Below are 19,059 nucleotides of genomic sequence, written 5' to 3'. Positions count from 1 at the left end.
AGCCATTTTCTTACAGATGACAGCGCGTGTCACCTCACTGATGTCGATGATTTCTTTTTGTAATTCCTGCCTTTCTTTATTTCATTTGACGTCCCTTTCTGTTTTATTTCATTTCATCCCAAACTCATCTCAGTGTTGATGAACTTCTCAGCAGACTTACAGTGTTGTGTATTTCAGTCCACGCTTAACAATAGAAGTATATAACGCTAGATAGGAATTCAGGTTTGTCTGATCGGTGGTCTCGTAGTAGAACAGTGATTGGTGGTCCGCCTTCAGCTCTGGTGTCACAGGTTGGTTCTTATCCATGTTGCCCCCACATTGACAGCCCCTATGACCCTGAATTAGATAAGCGAGTTACAAAATGGACGGTGGTCTCCATATTCAGGGTCTCTGATGTCCTCTCAGTCTTTAAATGTCACAAAGTGGGCACCTCAGGGTCATCAGGACTGACCACCAGCAAGTGACGTCACACGACTGAAGAAAACCAATCCAGTGCTGTGGAGAACACGGCCATCTTTCTTGAATTCCTCTTTGAATGTCAAATTAAAGACGCCGCACTCAGGATTTCTGTTCATTGTCAGACCCTCAGATTCACATTTGATGATGGAGCCGACGCTTTGATCCGGCGCCATTTAAAAATCTCAAGAGTTCAGTCCTGATGTCTCATTAAACACAGAAATCCTGAAAATGAAAATCAGACGAGCAGCAAACAGCAGGACACCTCAGGGGGGCTTTGAGTTCGGTGGTCTGATGTTAAAGAAAGTCTCCATCGGCTTTGTGCTGCTCAGAGATGGACAGACGACATTAATACAGAGGGGTCAGTGTGTGCGCAGGGGGCAGATGACCAGAGGGGCCGCGTTTTTACCATCGCATTAAGACCAGGACTGAAGTACGGATAGAGGGGCTCAGTGAAGGAGTCTGTGAAGGTGTAGAGGTGAGAGCGGACTGGGCATTGTAAAGGAGACCTGACCTTCATCATAGTCCAGAAAGACCCCCACTGTCTGGGGCTTCACTGTCATGGGGAGGTGGAGAGGACGGCCAATGCCAGCTACATACTTGTTCTCATTCCTCAGCCCTACTGTCCAGTATCCATCATCTGGGCTCAGGGATCATCCTCCTTCCTGTTGTCCGACTCTCTGGCGACTCCTAAAGTCCACTTAGTCTTCCCCCCGACCTCCACCTCCCAGTAGTGTCTCCTGACGTGAATCCTTTCTGGCCAGGACAATAGCATAGCGTCAAACCTCTTTGGATTGTCCGTCACTCTCTGTCGTAGTGTCTGTGTGTCTCACTTCTTTCCCGTCTTCAGACACAATGAGACATGGATATGCAGTCTCAGGGTCAAAAGTGACATCAGCTGAGGAGAAGAATGAAGAAAAGAGGAAGACGTCAGGAAATCAGGGGACTTGAGGAAGACAACAACACATTTACACTCCTTGAAGGACCTGAACATTAAAAAGACAAAGACGCCAAACAGCACGTGTTCAGTTCTCAGCCCACAAAGCCCTCGTGTGTCTCTTTGTGTCACTGCTCGGCCCCCTGTGTAGTCGCACCTCTGACCTCCTCCATTTTATCTTCATTTAACCTTAAAGAGCCTGATCACCAGGGTCTGCACTGAAACACAAGAGGGTCCTAAGTGACAGAAGGGACATCATGGAGTCTTTAAGTAGCAGGATTAGTGACAATGACATGCGGTGCTAATCGGTATGAGACCACCAATCAAAATGACCTTCTGAGAATAAAGTCTGCAAGACAAACGAGGCCCTTTGTACCGAGGAAGACATCTGAGGAGTTGTGTCTGCACGAGGAGGGTCCGTCTTTAGTTCTGTCTTTACTGACTTGTCTGATGTTCTTGAAACACAAAATAAAGTAATGTCCGCCTGCCAAGGAGAATCCAGCTGTTTATGACAGAGGATTGTTTAGTGAACTTCATAGGGATAAGAGAACTAGCGATATTCACAGACACCACCAGGGGCAGTAGAGGCTGAGGTCTTCCTGTTCCTTAACTAGCAGCTCATCTGCCTTTAAACACACAGAACAAGCAGCCATCCATTGTCATAACCTGCTTATCCAGGGCAGAGTCGAGGGGCAGATGGAGCCGATCACAGCAGGCATCAGGGCAAGGCAGGAACAACCCATGGACTGGATGCCAGTCCATCAGTGGGCAGACACTCAGACACACATCAGGGCTAACTGAGCGTCACCGGACCACCTAACCTGCATGTCTTTGGAGCACACGGAGGAGACCCTCACAGTCACAGGCAGAACATGCAAACTCCACACAAGGAGCCCCCAGGATGTGAACCCCAGTGTCCTTACTGTGAGATGGCAGCGCTACCACTGTGTCACCATGTCACCCACACAGAGGGACCTCAGCCATTAACTCAGACCTGGGGGACAGTCACAGAGCTCACAAGGTGCTGCTTGTCATGGTCATGAAGGTGACACGTTTAACATGAAGACACAAAGACTACAGACACAGAAGATGAGGATTTCATGAGCAGCTTATCAACCGTACCTGCTGAGCTGCATATTCTCCTCCATTCTGTAAAATAAGAAATAAAGAAATAAACTTAATGAGTCCAATAAAGAGTGAGACTTTAAAGACCCCAGAGACCCCAGTTCAAATATTGTACAGTGGAACCTCGGTTCACGAACGTCCCCGGTTCACATACAACTCAGTTCACGACCAAAAGCTTGCCAAACTTTTGCCTCGGTTTACAACCACACACTCGGTATACGAACAAGCCAGTTTCCCCTTCCTGCCTGCCTGCCTGAGCTGAGCTGAGCTGAGAGAGAGAGAGAGAGAGAGAGAGAGCAAGAGCGAAGCGAGCACGTGCCTGCTGGGGAGGGGAGGATGAGGAGGAGATTGCTGCGTGTTTGCCTGCCTATTTGCAGGCTGTAATGCGTGTAGTGCACCATTCCCCAGCACAGGCAGGCTGAGAGAGAAAGCGCGAGCTGCTGCGTGGCTGCAAGAGCTCTGTTCATTGTTCTCCTTCCATTGGCTTCTAAGCAAGTGAAGAGTGGTGAGAAGGAAACTGAAATCGAAGTAAAGAAAGAAATTACAAGAGGTGGAAAACTGTTTAGCAGTTTACTCATTTACCAATCTGAGAACCCTCGTGCTTTCAAGCAGCACAATGTAAACAAAGCCAGACTGCCAGTAATGTGGAGGGCAAACACGAAGGGTTGGGTCACAAGAACTTTGTTTTTGGAATGGCTGCATGAGGCTTTCGCTCCCACCAGCTAAACAGCTAAAAACACCAGAAACCCAAGAAATCACAAGAGAGAAAACACCTGAAGGAAAACATTTCATGCCAGAACTCGACTCATGCAAGGTTAGTTTTCTTGGTGGTTTGTACTGTACTGTACAGTAGTTTTTGTATTACGGATTTTTCAAAAGTTAGTTTTTCAGATCATGCTGTGATTTGTTGCAGTGTTACTTTTCTTTTTTTCAAATGTTTGTTTTTTCCCTGTGCTTAAAACTTCTTAAAATTTTTTTACATGGAGGACTTCATCGTGTGATTTGTTGCAATGTTACTTTTTGGTTGCTTGCGAGTTGGTTTTGCATGCACTTCGGATTTGTCCGCTTTTCGCTTTTTTCTGCTGTGCTTAAAACTCATTTTAAAAAATGCTGCGCGAGCACCTGCTACAGAGAATTACAGAGCGCTGAGCAGCAAAGCAGAGAGAGAGAGAGAGGGCAGCTGACAGGGAAGGGATGGGGGAGGATAGGGTGTGTGTGTGTGTGTGGCATACTGGCTACACCAGCCTGCTCCTGTAGCGAGGGAGGGGCTTTGGTGGTGTGTGTGCTAAAGAGAGAGAGAGAGAGAGAGAGAGCAAGCGAAAGCAAGCCTGGGTGTTTTGTGTCAGTGTTATTCAGTGTTTTACATTAGTTTACTATTACACTGTGCATTCTATGGTGTAATTAACTATATTTGTGCTTAATATTTACATATATTTACATACAGTTTGTAATGGTCTGAACGGATTAATTGTATTTACATACAATCCTATGGGGAAACTGCTTCGTTCACTGTACCTGCATTGGTGACGCATTGTGACTTTTCTGCAGAAGAAGAGAGCTGCCTTACTGAGTGAATAATCAGGTGGGTCAACTTCAAACATCATCTCTTCAGTTCTCACTCGCTACTTTCATTTACTTTCATTTTCCTCTTCTGAAGTCTTAAAATATCTTTTGCATTTCAAATTTCCCTTCATAAAGACCCCTTATAATAGACAGCAGAACAATGGACATGACAATAGCTGGAGTGCCAAGCACAGACTGAAAGTGGATTTGCAGAATTAACAGCCTACTGGCCTTTGGCTTTGAATCTGAACGTTTTTTCTGATGAAGAAGGAACAGAATTATTTATGATTATTAGGAGTGGAGGTCCTACTGTGAGACTTCTGAACGTGTCCTTGTGACCACAGAAACACAGAAATGAATGCTGCAGGTGTAAATTAGTATGACTGTAATACAATAAGACATTATAACTGTGGTGCCCACTAGGGGCACATCTCCTGTTGGCATTTCTGGGCACCAACTTCATACAACCTGCTCACTCGTCACAAACTGGATGGCCAGTTGATATCAGGTGGTCCCCTTTAGGCCGACTGTTAACACTTTTGGTTTTGTCTCCAGTCAGCCCTCAGCCTGCTTGTTGTCCTTTGGTGCCCCCCATGCTTTTCTTGTTCTCCCTGATTTTCTTTATTGTGTTTTGTCTTTACTCCATCTGTCATTGTGTTCTGTTTATTTATTAGGTGGACAGACCCTCTTCTTTACCAGGGTGACTCCTAATTTCAAATATGCCAGCCATCTACTATATTGTCAGCTTAAATGGTTTCTCAATGCCAACCGTCCAGTATCAGTGACGACATAAGAAACCAACTGCACTGTGAACTGAGAAACCAGAGTGACAACAGAGGACTGAACTTCTATCAGGTGACATGTGCTGTCCACTTTACTGAGTCCAGTTCTGTCTTAGGGGTTTACATCCAAATGTTTAATAATCAGACTGACTGGAACAGACGGAGCTTTGAAATAAAATAAAAAACAACAAGAGACAAAAGATAAGGAGGACTCTTGTGTTGTGTCCAGTACTACTGAGGTAGGGTCTGAGCCCCAGGATCCTCAAATTTATTGAATCTGATAATTGGACCAAAGGTAAGGACAGCAGGACAAAAATCAAAGAGGAACAAGATGAGAAGAAAACATAAGGCACCTTTTTGAGCGGGTATGAATAAGACATGAGTGGATGGCACAGTGGGCACCTCCGGGTGAGAAGAGGGCAGTGTGTGTGTTGACAGGTGTGCGTTTACTATTAAACACCAATCCTGTCACAGATAAAGAATAAAAGTCAATAAATATTCACAATAATATTAGGGGAGGATCTCAAGACTCAATGCTCTTCCTGACCAACACTCTCTAGGCTGGAGATGTCATTTCTAAGACCAAACCTTTCATGGTGTAATCCTTGATTTGTCTTTCTTTATAGACTCACTCCATTCACAGCTTTCAAAGTTTTTAATTTAAATTTTAATTCATCAGGATTAAATCTTTTTCTTACCAATTTCCTTGTGCAGAAAACAAATAGGAAGGAATCCGACTGGAGTGAAAGAGAAGAAGAAAGCAAACATTTGAGAGAAAATTAGTGACTGATGACAGCAATCTCTCCATGTGTGTCTCGTCCCGCCATCAGACACAGGCCATTGTGTCAAATTACAGTTAATTATTTCTTCTTCTCAGTTGGTCAAGTGATGTTCTCACAAGTGAAGTCTTTTCTGTTGACAGAACATTAGAACACTCGAGACGAGAACAGGCCATTCAGCCCAACAAAGCTCGCCAGTCCTATCCACTTATTCCTTCCAAGAAAACATCAATTGTCGAATTTTTAAAGTCCCTAACGTCTTACTGTCTACCAGACTACTTGGTCACTTATTCCAAGTGTCTATCGTTCTTTGTGTAAAAAAAAAGACTTCCTAACGTTTGTGCAAAATTTCCCCTTAACAAGTTTCCAACTGTGTTCCCGTGTTCTTGATGAACTCATTTGAAAATAACAGTCTTGATCCACTGGACTAATTCTCTTCATAATTTTAAACACTTCACTCAGGTCACCTCTTAATCTTCTTTAGCTTAAACTGTAAAGGCTCAGCTCTTTTAATCTTTCACTCATAATTCAACCCCTGTAGCCCTGAATCAGCCTAGTCGCTCTTCTCTGGACCTCTTCTTGTGCTATGTCCTTTTTGTAGCCTGGAGACCAAAACTGCACCCAGTACTCCAGATGAGGCCTCACCAGTGAGTTATAAAGGTTGAGCATAACCTCCTTGGACTTGTACTCCACAGATTGTGCTATATAACCTGACATTTTGTTAGCCTTCTTAATGGCTTCTGAACACAGTCAGGAAGTTGATAGCTTAGAGTCCACTATGAGTCCCTAAATCCTTCTCATAAGGTGGACTCAAACCTCACATTTTACTTCCTATCTGTAATTTTTACATTTATCCATCCATCCATTTTCCAACCCGCTGAATCCAACACAGGTCACGGATCTGCTGGAGTCAATCCCAGCCAACACAGGGCACAAGGCAGGACCAGTCCTGGCAGGGTGCCAGCCCACCGCAGTCTCTTACATTTACTGACATTAAATTTCATCTGCCACAAATCTGCCCAAGCCTGTCTGCTATCCAAGTCCTTCTGTGATGATATAACAGATTCCAAATTATCTGCTAATCCACCTATCTTGGTATCATCTGCAAACTTAACCAGCTTGTTACTTATATTCCTATTCAAATCATTTATATATATTAAAATAGCAGCGGCCCTAGCACTGCCCCCTGCTGGTCACCACTCTCTAACATCGCCAGTTCTGATGAGGTTCCTCACACCATCACCCTCTGCTTCCTGTGTGTGAATTTGCAATTCTGCACCCATCTACAAACATCACCCCTGAACTCCCACTTTTTAACTTGATGCCCAACCTCCATGTGGCAATCTTATCAAATGCTTTCTGAAAGTCCAGATAAATAATCTCATCTGCTCCACTTTGATCGTATCTTTGTTGCCTCATAGATTCCAGCATGTTAGTAAAACACGACCTCCCTCTTCTGAGCCCATGCTGACTGTTCAGAATAACTCCTGTCCTTGCCATGTGTTGCTCAATCTTATCCTACTACCTTCCATTAATTTTCCTGTGATGCTTGTTAAACTTACTGGCCTCTAGTTGCTTGGATCTGCCTGGTCACCCTTTTATATAATGGGATGATATTTGCCATTTTCCAGTCCTTGGAATCTCTCCAGTGCAGTGACTTCCTAAAAATATGTGTCAAGGGTTTATATCTGTACTCACTAGCCTCCTTAAGAACACGAGGATAAATATTATCTGGTCCTGGTGATTTGTTTGATTTCATCTTATTTAATCTGAGCAGCACTTCTCTCTTTACAATTTCCAAATCCCTCAGTACCTCCTTAGTAGTCCCTGTTACTGCTCTGAGGTTATCCACTTGCTCACTTGTAAACACCTCAGAAAAATGTTTAGGGCATCTGCTATTTCATTGTCTGTATCTTTTAATTCCCCTTTACTATTCCTGATGAACTTGACCTCCTCCTTGACTGTTCTTTTTTACTACTAAAATACTGAAAGAATCTCTTGGGGTCTTCTTCTTTTATCTGCTATATTCCTCTCAACTGTCTTTTAGCCTCTCTGATATCCTTCTTAATGGTTACCTCATTTTCTCATATGCGCCACGCATTCACTTTGCAGTCATTAGTCTTATATGCCTTATACAGCAGTTTTTCCTTTGCAACTTCTTTTTTAAATCTTTATTAATCCATCGTGGAGTTTTTTTAGTTTCCTATTAATTCCACATTTAGGTCTGTATCTGTCCTGCATTACATTTTTAAACCTGTTCCACTGCTCCTCGACTGTCTCCACATTTAAAAGCTTATCCCAGTCTATCCTACTTAGACTTTGTCACATCTGCTCAAAATTAGCCTACCAAAGTTCAACTTCACAATTTTAGTCTTTGCATCTGCACTCTTACAAAATACTGAGAATTGTATGACATTCTGGTCACGTGACCCTAGTGGTCCAATCACCTCGAGACCCTCAATTCTATCCTGATTATTACAGAATACTAAATCCAGACAGGCGCCACCCTGTGTTTGCTCTTTAACATGCAGTGTTAATAATCAGTCACTGATTACTTTAAAAACTCCTGCTCTTGTGCTCCTCCATCTGTAAGGTTATCCCAGTTAATATTTGGATAATTAAAGTCCCCCATGACTATAATATCCCCTGTAAACTTGCCTTTTTGATATTACTAACAAGATGTGTGTTGAAATTACTGTCTGAATTGGGTGGTCTATAACACACTCCTAAAATAAGACCTCTTTCCCTAATATTTTCCAGGCGGCCACACGCCTCACTAAGATGGGGCTCATCATCCAACTGAAGATGACTTACATTTAATCCCTGTTTGGCATAAACAGCAACCCCACCTCCTTTCTGTTCTGTCTATCCTTCCTAAAAATGTGTATCCCTTGTCACAAAAGCGAGACAAAGACAGAAAAAGGTTTGGGGCAGCCACCCATGTAATTTGGTATCCTGGCTGCAACGTTTTCTTTTCAAATACCAGCACTGAAGTGCTTACAACAGAGTCCAAAACAAGACTGACACAGAAGGGAAAAGGGAAGGCTTTTAAAGGGGAGGCAGGAAGTGAGGTCATAAGGTCGGGCACGTGTTCATTGTTCATTGGTTTAGTCCCGGATGTGACATCAGGGGCCGGAGCTGGCAAGGTCTGTCTCCATTGGCTCGGTCCCAGAAGTGACGCCCAGAGAGACAGGTGGAACCTCCCGGGTTAGGTCTACAGGGAAGTGAGAAAGAGAGTTAGTGCGCTCTGCCACATCCCGGCATGGCTCAGAACTGCCTTCACTGAGCCCTTTAGCTGCCTCCCATGCGCAGTGTGTGACAAGGCCCCCTCAGCCCAGACCCGGTCGGGCGACCTAACCGAGAGGTCGTGAACCCGAGAGAGAGCATCAGCGCTGGCATGGAGAGCACCCGACGATGAACGAGCGAAAACTTGTACGGCTGCAGGTCAAGAAACCACCGGGTGACCCTGATTCGACTCCTTGTGCAGGGCCATCCACTGTAGAGGTGCATGGTCCGTGACAAGGGTGAACTCCGCCCAACAGGTAGTACCTCAGCTGAGTGATCGCCCATTTAATCGCCAGAGCCTCCCTCTCCACCGCGCATACCTGGTCTCCGTCCAACAGTTTCCGCTCAGGAACATGACGGGTGTTCACACCATCGACACTTTGGCTCAGCACGGCTCCCAGGCCTGTGTCCGGCGTCCGCCTGGAGGATGAAAGGCAAAGAAAAGTTAGGTGCCATCAAAATAGGTGCGGACGTAAGGGCCTTCTTCAAGTCACCAAATGCAGTGTTGTTTTGCAGTCCATACCACAATGTTCGGGCCCTCTTCTTTGTTAAATCAGTCAAGGCCGCTTCCTCAAAACCGGGTACAAACCGGCGGTAGTACCCGCTAACCCGAAAGGCTTGGACCTGCCGCTTGGTTCATGGACGGGCCATTTCAGAATGGCATCAATTTTGGAGCACTGTGGCCTTACGGTACCCACCCACCAGGTAGCCTAAATATTTGGCCTCGCTTAATCCAAAGAAACATTTCTTGGGATTAATCCGAGCCCGCCTCACCAAGTGTCCGTAATACCGCTTGGACATGCTGTAGGTGTTCCTTCCATGTGCTGGAATAGATGACCACGCCATCTAGGTAGGCAGCACTGTATGAGTTATGAGGCAAGCACTTTGTCCACCAGACGCTGAAAGGTTGCTGGAGCCCCGTAACCCAAATGGAAGGACACGATACTGCCAGTGTCCGCTAGGGGTACTAAACGCGTTTTTCCTTCGGAGTCCGTTAAAGGAACCTGCCAGTACCCTTTGTCATGTCAAGTGTGGTCAGGTATTGAGCCTGTCCAAGCCTCTCGAGGAGGTCGCCCACGCGGCATTGGATAGGCATCAAATTGGGAGACTTGTTAAGCCGACGGAAGTCATTGCAGAACCTCCAACTCCGCCAGGCTTACCGACGAGCACAATGGGGCTGGACCAGGGACTATAACTCCTCAATACACCTAGTTCCAGCATGCGCTTGATCTCAAGCTCCACTTCAGCCTTTTTGCCTCGGGAAGACGGTACGGCGTTCTCGGACAACAACCCCGGGCTCTGTCACAATGTTGTGCTCAATCAGAGAGGTCCTTCCGGGGTGTTCACTGACTACCTCTCGAACGGTCCGGATAACTGTTTCCAGCTCCTGCCGTTGCCTGTCTCTCAAGTCTGCGCCAAAGTTAAGGTGCGTGTGTGAGCCGAAGAGTGAGCGGGGCTGGCCGGAGGAGGGATCGGGTCCCTGTCCTTCCACGGTTTCAGCAGGTTCACATGATATACCGCCTTTGGCGGACGCATTGGGTTGACTCACCAAATAGTCGACCAGTCCCTTCCTCTCCTTAACTTCGTAGGGGCCCTGCCAGTGGGCAAGCAACTTAGAGTGGGAGGTAGGCACTAGGACCATGACCCGATCTCGGGTGGAACTCCCAAGAGACGTGCCGCGTTGTAGTAGCGAACCTGTGCTGCTTGAGCCTCCTCCATGTGACTTTTAAGGACAGGCCAATCTTTCCAAATCTATCGCAGAACTGCGATATACTCCAGTATGTTAGTGGTGGGAAGAGCCTCTTCTTCCCAGCCTTCTTTCAAAATATCCAATATGCCCCGAGGTTGTCGCCATACAGTAGTTCAAAGGGGAGAACCCCGTGGAGGCTTGTGGGACTTCCCGATAGGCAAAAAGGACGAGGGGGAGGAGCTGATCCCAGTTCCTTCCATCCTCGCTGACCACCTTACGCAGCATTTGCTTGAGAGTTTGATTAAACCTCTCTACTAATCCGTCGGTTTGAGGATGATACACCGAGGTTTTTAAATGCTTTATTTTCAGTAATCTGGCAGTCTCCTTGAACGTCTCCGAGGTGAAGGGGTCCCCTGGTCTGTCAAGACTTCTTTGGGGATCCCCACGCCGAATACCCCTAGTAATTCCCGTCGATGGCTTTAGAGGTAGCTGAGCGCAACGGAACAGCTTCGGGGTATCGTGTAGCATAATCCACGAGGACTAAAATGTACTTGTGTCCTCGGCTGAGGGCTCTAGAGGTCCCACCAGGTCACCCGATTCTGTGGAAGGGAACGCCAATCAAGGGAATAGGAACAAGAGGAGCACGGTCCCTCCTAGGAATCTGTCGCAGTTGACACTCCGGCAGGAAGCGCAAAAGCTGCTAACCTCCTCATTAATTCCTGGCCAGTAAAACCGGAGCTTGATCCGCTCCAGAGTTTTTTCGGTGCCCAGGTGGCCACCTAGGAGGTGGGCGTGTGCTAGCTCGCAGACCTGCCGCCGGAAGGTACGCGGCACTAGCAGCAGCCTCGTCTCCTGCCCGTCATGCATTGCTACACGGTAAAGGAGGTCATTATCTAACACAAAGTAGGGGCCCTGTGGCATCGACTGACTAGTGCGCTGGCCATTGACAAGGACCACTGCATTTTTACAAACTTCAGGGAGTCGTCATTCCATTGCTCCCTTTGAAAGAAGCCGGCGCTTTTAAATTGAAACCGCAACACGGAGAGAGGGTCAGCCACGACCTCAATGGGCGTGGTTTCCCGCCCGCCGCGCTGGTGGATGACGTCAGCCTGACGCGGCCGGGAGTTGCCACGCCAGCCAGGACGGCTGCTTCACCTCTCTCTGCCGGCTGATTACACGGCGTGGAGGCAGCTTGAGACGGTTCATCTCCGTCCATAACGAGGCCCAACTTAACCCCGGGAGTGGTATGTGTCTCACCGCTTTTAATTCAGACCAGTCCCGCCCTAGTATCACCGGGTGTGGGGGATCAGGAAGGATTGCCACGGTTACTTTCTGACTGATCCTCCGTAGCTAATGACACAGCGGCGGTCCTGTACCAGCGGTTTCCCGTGGACACAGGTTATACTGGTCTTGAATTTTAGCCATTGTCGCGTAGCACAAAGCGGCGGGCAACAATGGAAATGTTGCTGCCGGAATCGAGCAGAGCGGAAGTTTTAAACCCGTTAACGATCACCACGTCTGTATGCGGGACCGTCAACGGGTTTGTCAGAGCACACCAAGCCCTCCTCCCTCCACCTGCATTCCTCCTCGCCCAAGCGTTTTGCGTGCGCGCGCCAGCCGGACGCCGATACAAGCTCCGGTTGTACAGGGAGGGGCTAGGTCTTGGGACATACCCGCTGAGTTTGGCAGAAGGACGGCTCTGCTCTCCCAGAGTGTGAGGCCGCCTCTGTGTTTCCAGAAGCTCTATGAGCCCTGACATGTTCGAAACTGCACGCCCCAGACCGGGCTGGGTGAAGCCCTGGGAAGTGCTTTCAGGAGCAGATAGCAGCTACCTGCTCAATGACCTGGTAGGGCTTGTTTTCCAAGGGCCGTAGCCACTGCCATACTTTGCCCATAAGGACCAGGCTTGTTTACTGGTCGGCCTCTCAGGGTCCAACCTCCACTTGTTATTTTACTCACCTGCCAGTCTGGGGCACCCCTAGGTGGTAAATGGGGCTGTGGTTTCACTGGGGGGCAGGCACTCTCCCCCAAGAGAGCATACTGAGTCCCTCTCTCCCTCCAGGGCAGCCCAATTGGTGAGCCCCACCCGCGACACTCCCTGGCCTCTAGATGGCCTAGTTCTGCGTGCTGGGAGCGGAGCCCGCACCGGGTCTCGCCGAACCACGGGGCACCCTCCCCGCCTGAATACTCGCCCCCGGTACGCTCCCACCTGGGTGTTTTGCAGGTCCTGTCCCCTTCTCTTCTGGGACTTCTCCATCCTGCCGGCTACGCCACTGTCACAAAACGAGACAAAGACAGAAAAGGTTTGGGGCAGCCACCCATGTAATTTGGTATCCTGGCTGCAACTCGTTTTCTTTCAAATACCAGCACTGAAGTGCTTACAACAGAGTCCAAAACAAGACTGACACAGAAGGGAAAAGGGAAGGCTTTTAAAGGGGAGGCAGGAAGTGAGGTCATAAGGTCGGGCACGTGTTCATCGTTCATTGGTTTAGTCCCGGATGTGACATCAGGGGGGCCGGAGCTGGCAAGGTCTGTCTCCATTGGCTCGGTCCCAGAAGTGACGTCCAGAGAGACAGGTGGAACCTCCGGGTTAGGTCTACAGGGAAGTGAGAAAGAGAGTTAGTGCGCTCTGCCACATCCCGGCATGGCTCAGAACTGCCTTCACTCGAGCCCTTTAGCTGCCTCCCATGCGCGCGCAGTGTGACACCCTCTATGTTACACTCATCCCCATCTTTGTTATTTAGCCAGGTTTCCGTTATTGCTATAATATCATAATTATGCTCTGCTACATACAACTCCAACTCACTTACCTTATTTTTGATACTTCTAGCATTAAGGCAAGCTATTTTTAATATGTTACTCCTTCTACATTTACGTGTTTGCTTAAAATTTACATTACTATGCATTTTATTTCTACACCGCTGTTTGTTCTTCCCTGTTCAGATCTAAACCTGGCCTGTCCTAAACTCCTGCCCCCAATCCTCAACTAGCCTACACATACTCCCCAATACATTGGTGCCCCTCCAGCTCAGATGTAACCTCGTCATGGCAGTGCAGGTCCCATCTGTTCCAAGAGGAGTCCCAATGCCCCATAAACCTATACCCTTCTAACCTACACCAAGATTTGAGCCACGCTAAGCCTTCTAATCTCCCTCAATCTTACCTGGACTGGCGCTATGGCACAGGCAGAACTTAGAGAAGACTACCTTGTCAGTTCTGCTCCTCAGCTTGGTTCCTAACTCTTTGAATTTGGATCGCAGGACTGACAGACTACCCTTATGTATGTCATTTGTTCTAACGTGGACAATGACAACTGATCCACCCCGCTCTGCCCAAGAGCCTATCAACCCTTCCAGGGAGGTCTCCCACCTGAGGTCCCAGAAGGCAACACACCGTCATGAGACTCTCTCTCTCTGAGTACACCTGCTTCAATCCTCTAATGATTGAGTCCCCAACTATCCCTACCTCTCTCTTTTTGGGAACTGGTTTGAGATGGCCTGTTGGGGCCCCTCAACCCTGCTCTACCACCTCAGAATTATCAGAGTCACCGTCCAGCTCCGCCAGGACATGATAACGGTTAGACACTTCTAATTCTGGGGTTGATGCCCCCGACAGTGTGTACCCTTTTATCTTATGCCTTGTGACCGTGACCCACCTATTCCTACCTGTCTGGTCTGAATCTCCTCCCGCCCACCTTAGTGGTGCACACTATCTCTAAAGGACACCTGGGCCAAGTCCGCCATTCTCTATTACAACGCAAGTCAGTTCAGCGACCCTGAGCTCGAGGTGCTGGATCAGCTGGCATCTCTTGCAGATGTAGCCCTCATAGACAACTGGCTCTTCCAAACCATCATCTAAAAAGTCTAGCATCCAACAGGACTTGCATTGCACTGGCTTCATTATTAGAATTTGATTTGGATTAGTAAACTGCCTTTTTTTTTTCTTAAAATTAAATTTCTTCTTCTTTCAGCTGCTCCTTAACTTAAATGGTGACACTAAGATCTGCTCCAGATATTTTACACCTTTTCCCCCTTAAGCTCCTGTCCTGTTCTCCTTCTCAGCTGCCTGCTATTTGCCTTTCTATGAGGTTAACTTTACTTTTCTCTGTCTCTTCTCCTAACTTTACGCTCCTCTGATTTATAAGCTCTTCACTCGCACTGTTTGTATTAATGACCCCTTACGCTGTCGCCCACTTAACTGTTCTGCCTCTGGACCGCTAAGGACTGTTTAATCTAAAATAAACAAATAAATCAAACTTTACTACCTTATTTGCTCCTACAGCCCCTTGTGCCTGATCGGCGTCTTAACGCTGGCCGCTGACCTGCGCACTGCTGAGCCTTCACCTTTTACTGCTTTGAAGTCAGCCGCGGCCTTTTTTTCTTTTCCTTTAAACTAAGGACTCGCTGTTACGACGCCGGTTATTTACTTACAAATGCCGATATCAGTTACTGCTGCTTTCTACCCTGCCGCATCGATGCTAATTCAAATACAGAGAAAAAGAACAAGTACAGGTACAAGTACAAGGAACTTTTCTAAGCGCACCTCCAAACACCAGGCTACTTTTGAACTTGTGAGGGCAAAAAAGGCTAAAAAACCTTCTAAAGGGAAAAAGCTTGAAAATTCCCACACTGTTCCTTAGCGGCAACCAAAACCAACCAAAAGTTTTTAAGAGCAAAATGTATTTTTTTTGTTTAAATCTCACGCCACAGAACAAACCAACAACTCTAGCGTTTGCAAAGCACACGTCAGCCACACGACAGTCTACATACATTTGTGTACTGTGCATGAAGACCACGCCATAGTCATACAACTGAAAATGGTGGCACAGTGGGTAGCACATCTGCCTGGCCAAGCCATTGTATGTTGAGTTTGGATGTTCCTTCTGTGTCTGCATCTTGTATTCTGTGTGCTTTTACTCCACTTTTCATTTCAAAGACAAGACAGCCAAATCAACACTAAATAAGTTAATTGTGATAGCTAAATAAGTTAATTGTGATAGAATGTGTGTTTGTGTGTGTGAGGCCAATCGTGGACTGGCACCCCACACAGCCTGCTCTCTACTCTTGTAAAACCAGACTCAGAGAACAGATGGATTGATGAATGAAGATCTGTTTTTGATTTCCTAATCTTATGGACTCCTCTGCTACATTGCATAGGTTCATCTGACGTCCTTGATGGCTCAAGCAGATTTATTCACTCATCCTTGTAACTACAATCCTGAGTAGTTTAACTGCTAGGTGTTCAAACCCCCCTGTGATACCACCACACCATTACAGCACACAGATGAGAGGTGGCTCCAGTAGAAGCTAAGCTAATGGGACCAGTCCTAGAGCCAAACTCTCTCATGTTGAGAGTTCTGTGTGAAATTACAACTACGCCACCCTGAACGGGGTCTTTGTGTTGATGGTGAAGTATAATGGAGGACAACACCTTCTGCTTATGTGGCACACATAGTGCTGTCAGCCCACAGAAGTCCAGGTTAGTTCCTGGTGAAGATGTCTCCTGTGAGTGGTCTTCTCCTATTCAAATGTGTCTCCCGTGTGCACCTCTATATATTTAGTCATTGCTGTGAACAGTAAACTGGGTGGTCTAAACCCCACCACTGTGACAGGTCTCATCATTCAGTGCTCACACGATAATTGGAGTCAAACATCTGAGTTAGAGAGAAGAAAAAGGTTTAGAATTTCACTTACCCTATTGAGTCATATCTGGTGTTTGTTTCGAGAAAAGACAAAAGGAAAATAACATAAACATGACTTGTATTCTGAATGACTTTACTGTTTACTGAGCAGTCAGTCTGTTCTGATGTCGGTGTGAGATCTTCAGTCCTCACCTCTCATTCTTCTCCATTGAATGACCATCAGGGGAGTCACCACTAAACAAAGAACCAACAAGACACAGAAAGCCACCAACCAGCCAGAGACTCCGGAGGAGAAACCTGCAAAATGAGGGGAAGACGTGTGAGTCTGTGAGACAGGAATGAGGTTCAGGTGAGGAAAACACAGAAGAATCCATCAAGTGGGACTCCTTCATGCTAAGGGGAGCATCATGAGAGCCTGCATTTACACCACAGATGATGTGCTCCTGTAGCTGGAGCCTGGGACCAAACACACCTTCACATGTCATCAGCGTGTCCATCAGCCCCAGTGATCCATCATAAATGATATGAACACAAAATCACAGATTTCCTGTTCAGTAATTCATCTTCATCACTGTCCACTCAATGTCCTTTTCTTCCTGTTTTGTCTCTTAAGTCTTTTAATAAACACTTTACATTTTATTTCATTTCTTAAAATCGTGAGGCACAGATTTAGGGGTCTATTCCTAGACTGAGCCCCCAGTATATTTTTATTTTAGTCTGATATCAGATGACTTTGATTTTAAGTCGCACTTCTTGTCCATTGTAGCTGACATGTATGCGTGTGTTGCTGTTTTTTCTGTTCTGATCATTCCATCTCATATTCATATTTCACTTTCATCTCCTCTTTATGTTACAGATTATCTGACATGAGTTTAGTCAGTCAACTGCATTTCAAAATACACATTTAGGAGGAAACTCAAACCAAATACACACGTTAGGGAAACTGGACAATTCAAACTGGGCCTGTGTGTGGCTTTAACTGGGCCATGTGAGCTGTGCTGCTGGGCCAGGCTGCACCCCCCACAACCCAGAACCGAACTAAACAGGTTTCAGAACGTCATATGTTCATGAGTCTGAGAAGTGGAAAGTGACGTGACTCACTCAGGGTGACACAGAGAGTCAGGGCTCAGGACTGAGACTTACAGCCAGGCAGCCATAACCAGTGTCTGGTCAACTCCAGTCTATGAGCGCCACTCTTTACTGGTGTGAGACACACCTCCATATTGTAACTGATCGTCTGACAGCTCCTGATATGCCAAGCCACGTTACACTCTACGTGGTCTCTCCTTGATTTAGAGTTTCCAGAGTCACAATTGCTCTTCTTTAGTGAGGACACAACTCCTCTCTACATGGCTATTCTTGTGATAAACGCCTCTTTGAACTCAGACAGGCCTTCAACACTCGACGTCTACAGCGTCAGATCACACAGCCTCGTCCAGACTGGCACAACTGGTTCTCTCTCTTAGTGAATTCTCTTCTTATTTAACATTCATTTTCAGCCCATTCAGTGGAGTCTTTTACAGATCACAGACATGAGACCTCCAGTAAACCTGCTCATATCTTTGCTAATTGAATGTAATATTGTTGTTCATTTCACACTGGCTGCTATGCTGTATATGATGTTCATGTTTATTATGTTAGCAATGCCATTTGATACTAAACTTGCAGTAGGTACAGGACTTCATTACCCAATTTGTTAATAAACAACTTTCTCACATGTGTATTCCTAATATGTCTTCACTGCCCACCATTTCAATAAACACAAGACTCTAAGCTGTACCAGAAGAACCAGCAATCAAATCAAGTAAAAGAAGGTGACTCCCCAGTTGTTCTCTACTTACTTCTACTTTAACCCTAGCATTGCACTCCTGTTTCTCTATTCATCAGTAAGATTATCACCATACAGCACACTCAAATCTCACAATACATTTTGAATTAAAGAATAGAATGTGTCTGTGCTGGAGCTGAGGCTAACCTGCATCTGTAAAATCCCAGTTAATGTTCATTAATGTTTGTTGTGGTGGTCTTGACTCGAGTTACTTTTACTGGTGAAAACTCAGGGTGGACAAGCTAATTCATGACAGCACCCTGATCTCATATGAAGACCTTCTGCTTCTGCTCATGGCTCCTTCACTAAACACACACTTCATCTGCCTGAGCTGAAGGTACACTTGTGAAGTATGCCAGTTACACGTTACTGAAAATTAGATCTCGTATCACTCACAAACTAAAGATTCATTTCCATCATCTAACAGCAATGTAATAAATGCCTGTAACGTCTCCACTTACCTGCTTTTACTTTATTTTCCCTTCTCTTTCCCCATTTAGAGGTCGCACATCACGAGCATTTGTCCTTCATCAGCGGTCTGTGAACTTCATGCCCAAATGTCAGTCTTTCATGTTCTTAATGTCTTATTAGTCTGTAGAAGGAGAAGATGGCGTGTAAGAAAAATAAAAGGAGTAGTATAAAGTGTTCCTCCTCGGATTAATTTCTCTTTTCGTTTTTAAACGGCAGCCTGCCAACACTGACACACCTTAAAGTGACAGAACCACATTAAAATAAAATGGCCTGTAATCTGACAATAAGACCTCAGCTTTTATCAGATCTCATGAGAATTCTGTGCTTTTATCATCTTTTTAGATTGTTTAACAAAGCAGGGCACACACTTATCACCCTTTGTTCAGATTAGAAGCAAACTTGTGGTGAGGATCACGTCAGCCCAAGGAAGGAGAGGAGACCAGCAGAAGAAATCAAAATGGAGTCAGGGCATGCACTGGATTTATTAGAGAATAAAATACAT

General features: G+C 46.3%; 1 long non-coding RNA gene across 1 annotated transcript; it reads right to left on the bottom strand.

Annotated features, from left to right (window-relative positions):
* Positions 1-1,272: 1,272 nt before the first annotated feature.
* LOC120522517 lies at positions 1,273-16,443 on the bottom strand. The gene is made up of 3 exons (XR_005632406.1): positions 16,311-16,443; positions 2,516-2,542; positions 1,273-1,354 (listed from the first exon to the last, which is right to left on the bottom strand). It is a non-coding gene; the product is annotated as an uncharacterized LOC120522517 (long non-coding RNA).
* Positions 16,444-19,059: the final 2,616 nt, after the last annotated feature.

The sequence above is a fragment of the Polypterus senegalus genome, unplaced genomic scaffold (genome assembly GCF_016835505.1).
Source record: "Polypterus senegalus isolate Bchr_013 unplaced genomic scaffold, ASM1683550v1 scaffold_285, whole genome shotgun sequence".
Taxonomy (NCBI): Eukaryota; Metazoa; Chordata; class Cladistia; order Polypteriformes; family Polypteridae; genus Polypterus; species Polypterus senegalus.
This window is presented reverse-complemented; position numbering and strand designations above follow the sequence as displayed.